This window comes from Triturus cristatus, chromosome 4_2, assembly GCF_964204655.1.
Source record: "Triturus cristatus chromosome 4_2, aTriCri1.1, whole genome shotgun sequence".
NCBI classification, from domain to species: domain Eukaryota; kingdom Metazoa; phylum Chordata; class Amphibia; order Caudata; family Salamandridae; genus Triturus; species Triturus cristatus.
This window is the reverse complement of record NC_140586.1, coordinates 182627453-182632973: the sequence shown is the minus strand read 5'-3', so window position 1 is coordinate 182632973 and position 5521 is coordinate 182627453.

The following is a 5521-nucleotide window of genomic DNA, read 5'->3' as shown; positions in this document are numbered from 1 at the left end:
AATTAGAAATGTATCATGAAATCAAAATTTAACATCGAAATTAAAAATTTTACACAAAATTTATTTTTTAATATTAATAAAAAATATTAAATTAATATTGAAGAAGCGTTATTTTGGTATTATAGGGGAATAGGGTATAAAAAATAATTTAGATAGAAAAATTTATTTTGTTTACTAACCTGCACATTTCCTGACTTATGTTGGATTGGAGTTAGAATAGTAATTTATTATAGTTTACTATCCAGCATTTTCCCTGAGTTATGTTATGTTTGTAGTTAGAATAGTAATTTATTATGGTTTACTATCCAGCACTTTCCCTGACTTATGTTATGTTTGGAGTTAGAATAGTAATTTATTATGGTTTACTATCCAGCACTTTCCCTGACTTATGTTGGATTGGAGTTAGAATAGTTATTTATTATGGTTTACTATCCAGCACTTTCCCTGACTTATGTTGGATTGGAGTTACAATAGTAATTTATTATGGTTTGCTATCCAGCACTTTCCCTGAGTTATGTTATGTTTGGAGTTAGAATAGTAATTTATTATGGTTTACTATCCAGCACTTTCCCTGACTTATGTTGGATTGGAGTTAGAATAGTAATTTGTTATGGTTTACTATCCAGCACTTTCACTGAGTTATGTTATGTTTGGAGTTAGAATAGTAATTTATTATGGTTTACTATCCAGCAGTTTCCATGACTTATGTTGGATTGGAGTTAGAATAGTCATTTATTATGGTTTACTATCCAGCACTCTCCCTGACTTATGTTATGGTTTACTATCCAGCACCTTACCTGACCTATGTTTTGTTTGGAGTTAGAATAGTAATTTATTATGGTTTACTATCCAGCACTTTCCCTGACTTATGTTGGATTGGAGTTAGAATAGTAATTTATTATGGTTTACTATCCAGCACTTTCCCTGACTTATGTTGGATTGGAGTTAGAATAGTAATTTATTATGGTTTACTATCCAGCACTTTCCCTGACTTATGTTGGATTGGAGTTAGAATAGTAATTTATTATGGTTTACTATCCAGCACTTTCCCTGACTTATGTTGGATTGGAGTTAGAATAGTAATTTATTATGGTTTACTATCCAGCACTTTCCCTGACTTATGTTATGTTTGGAGTTAGAATAGTAATTTATTATGGTTTACTATCCAGCACTTTCCCTGACTTATGTTGGATTGGAGTTAGAATAGTAATTTATTATGGTTTACTATCCAGAACTTTCCCTGACTTATGTTGGATTGGAGTTAGATTAGTAATTTATTATGGTTTACTATCCAGCACTTTCCCTGAGTTATGTTATGTTTGGAGTTAGACTAGTAATTTATTATGGTTTACTATCCAGCACTTTCACTGAGTTATGTTATGTTTGGAGTTAGAATAGTAATTTATTATGGTTTACTATCCAGCACTTTCCCTGACTTATGTTGGATTGGAGTTAGATTAGTAATTTATTATGGTTTACTATCCAGCACTTTCCCTGAGTTATGTTATGTTTGGAGTTAGAATAGTAATTTATTATGGTTTACTATCCAGCACTTTCCCTGACTTATGTTGGATTGGAGTTAGATTAGTAATTTATTATGGTTTACTATCCAGAACTTTCCCTGAGTTTACAATTTATTTTTGATCAAAAGGGTATTTAGTCCTCTGGAACGCGTAGACCCTCGGTTTGAGTCGTCACATACTGTAACTACATATTCTGTGGGAAAGTTATGTCAATCCTGGCTGCGACATTCCACCTTAGCATCTGTCAAAGTTCATTTATCGAAGTTACATGACAAAATAGATTTGAATTCTTTTGTTAAAGGTCCTGTGGGTGGCAGAACCAAAAGGTGGGCGTATGCTATTTACAACGAAGTGTGGAAATTTTCACCAATTGAGGCGGCTTCAAGATTGAGAGCTATTGACCAAGCAAACATGGAAAAGGTTTTAGCCGTTATAGATAACAGCATTAGCACTCTCTCTTACAGAATTTATACATTAGATAATATTGTTTCGTCAGTTGTTGATATTGTGCATGATGATATGTCTGTGTTATATAATGGTCAAAACCAGTTGCGTTCTGTTATGCAGTTTGCATGGACTTTGCAGACGTTAAAGGCAGGGAGGGTCTCTTGGGACTATTTGAGCACTACATCGTTATTCATTCCTTGTAACATTACTGATAAGCAGTTATTTAGGTCCATGAAAGATGCAAAATATTCATTATTACATATTGAAAAATTAGAACCGTTACCTTTCTCTGTGGCGGAAATCAATTCAGTCACGTGGGTTATATACGGGTTGATAACTCTACCGTTCGCACTTCTTAAGTTTACGTCTTGTATGAAACATTATGCTCTGGGTAGATATGAACAGCTGGGCACCGCTTTCATACATGAGGTTTGGTCCCTCCTCTTTACGTATAGATGTACTAGGGACGGAACTGAGGTTTATCTGAAGGGTGAGGAATGTACCACGACACCAGATCATTTCTTGGTATGTAGGCACATTCAATTACACGGTGCATGCAATGTACAAGCCCCGATTTTGGCATGCGTCCTACGAGGTGTCCCAGTGCCTGTGATTACGCCTTCTTTGACGATGCTTGCAAACAGTAGTTATTTAATTTTGAATAATGAAGCTTGCTGCGGGATGTTAGTGGGAATCCCATATGTAGTAACTGTATCGGAGAGGGTTGTCTCCTGCAATAATGTTCTCTTTTCACCCTCGCACGGGCGGCTGGATGTTTCCATCTGGCCTTCGATTCCAACCTTGAAAGCAGAGTTCAACTAGTTGAGCAGAATAAGAGCTGTATTGTTCCAAAAAGAGGTGTCATTGACTTCCTCTCGTGAAACATTTGTCCTTCACGTTGCTAATACGCGCACTGAGGTACAGGCGGTTTTGAATACTGACCTCCCCCTACATTTCGGAGCTTTGATCCTAACTATTTTCAATGCCTCGTCCACGACCGGCCTGGCTTATTTTTTTAAACTTGTAGGCTCAGGCCTCGTGACCTCTTTCCAAACTATTTTTGGTGTGATTCCGGCATTTTGTCATTCGATTTTCTCGAGCATCTTTGGAGGTGTTCCGCTGCTTCTGGCGCTGGTGGCAGGTGTGCTGCTTTTACTTTTCATACTACGGAATGGCTGCTGTTTCTGTGCCACACGAGCACCTGTCACGTCTGCATCTTCTTCGTGATAGGATGCTTGACTTTTATGGTACTCTGCCATTGGCGACTTTAAGCCTGGCATATGGATTATCCTTCAGGTATTCCTACTTCACCTGCGTGCAACCTGTATTTCACTGCCTGGATTGTCCCTTTGAATGGCCTCTGGATTTGTGCTTGACCAACACGGTGTCTCCGGTGCCGGATTTCGATCGACTGATGAGGCCCTTAGTGTCTCACGAGTTGGCTTGTTCTGGTGTCCGAATTATGGCTTGTGGTGCGGCGCATGGTATCCTGGGTAATTGGGACATATCAACGGCTGCCTACGACTTCTTGGCTATGAGCTATTTAGAGGAACATTCCGGTTGCCCTCTGATTGTGCTAGAGGCTCCGATGGTTGAAGAACACGTATGTTCCTTTTCTTTAATTAATTGGATGGCTGAGACTTTTAGTGGCCCTGCAAACGATTTTTTGTTGGAAGCAGTTGCCACGTATGCTGCCTATACATTCATGGATTAACTGAACTATCCTCCTTTGCGCCTGTGCTACTGGACAGCAACCTAGTGCAGCATTCATTTTTTTTTTTAATCATTGTGTTACTTGTAGTATTTGGATGATAGTAGTTGTTAATATATGAAGTAAATTGTACATTTACTTAGCAAGTTTAAATAATTTTTGTCAGCTATCTAAGTAGACATGGATAAGGTAGTTAATAAATGTTTTTACATGTAAGTTTCTGGTTGTTGTTGATAAGTTCAACATGTTCTTTTTTCACTCTAAAGAAGAACACTTTTTAATTTAGGGAGTTTATCTACTTTATGCTAAGTTCGAATGAAAAAAGCAATGGGATTTTACTTACTTCAAGTGTAGTATGACGTTTTGTAGTTGTAGTCGTAGGTTTGTATTTTCTTATCTCAGCAAAGTAACTGTTTTTCTCCAAGTTTGGCCCAAAAATGGTAAATTACGTTAAGTGTATAATTGTTTTTATATTAGTGAGTTAATTAATGGTAGCTTTTGATTGGTTCAATTAGTGAAATTTCAAAATCATTGGTCGACAAAGTTATTTTGAATTAGAAAACCGTTAAATAATTATATGTGTGAAGAGTTTTGTAAAGTTAAATAGTTAAAAAAAAGTGTGTAAAATAAAAGAATAGTGCATATCGAGTTGGTAATAAAAAGACGATATTTTTTGTATATTTCTATAAGCAGATAGGTCGTCGATGTTAGTGTAGTCGATATATATGTCTAAGGTCATGTTATTTAAAATAAAGTCGATCATGTAGTAGTCGATATTTATGTTGTCGATATTAGTGTGAACGATATTAGGGTTGTTGATAAAAAAAAATCGATATTTGTGTGAATCCTTGTTTAAGTATAGGATGACGATATTAATGTAAGCGATATTTTAGTGACGATATTTATTTCTGACGATATTTATGTTAACGATATTCCATAATGGAACCAGCTGCGACTAAAGGTCCTATGGAAAAATGCATGGGGAAAACGTGTTTTGGGACCCCCCTTTTTCTCAGCCGCCGCTTGACGAATCACCCCAAGACTTTCAGGGTAGGAGCTGAACGGAGCGCCCCATTAGTTTTGAAAAATTCGCGAGGATTCGTCAACCGGCGCCAAAGTTATTCAAAATAGAATTTTGAGATTTCCTATGGAAACTAGGTTGTAACTATAACTATCTACTGGCGACCGCCAGTAGATAATATATATATATATATATATATATATATATATATATATATATATAACACATAACATAACAAGTGTATTTGTAAAGCGCACGTTCACCACTACGGGTATCTTGGCGCTGAATAACAGATGTTTGTTGTTACCCAACTTAATGGTACTCATTTTATCGACCTTAGATGGATGAAAGGCTGAGTGGACCTGCCGGGATTTGAACCTGTGACCATGAGGTCGAACACAGGCTCCTGCAGTGGACACATTAGTCCACTGAGCCACCAGACCCGGCATATATATAGTTGGATTTGTAATGTGCATGGCTGCCCCAGCGACGGGGCGTCCCAGCGCCACCAAAGACATTGAGAGTGAGCATGGAGTAGAAAAAAGAAGATTACGCCGGGAAGAGCCAGATCTTTATGGCTTTACGAAAAGCATAATGATTCTGAATCCCTCTGATAGAGACTGGGAGCGAATTCCATAGTTTTGCCGCAAGACTGCGAAAAGAGCTACCTCCGGCTCTAGCTCTTAAAACTCGAGGAATACAGACCAAGGCGTGGTCAGCAGACCTTAAGGTGCACCGTGGTGCATAGAACGCTAGCAAGTTGGCCAGCTCCAAAGGTGCTTGTTGCGCCAGAATCCTGTGAGACACACAAAGTGTTTT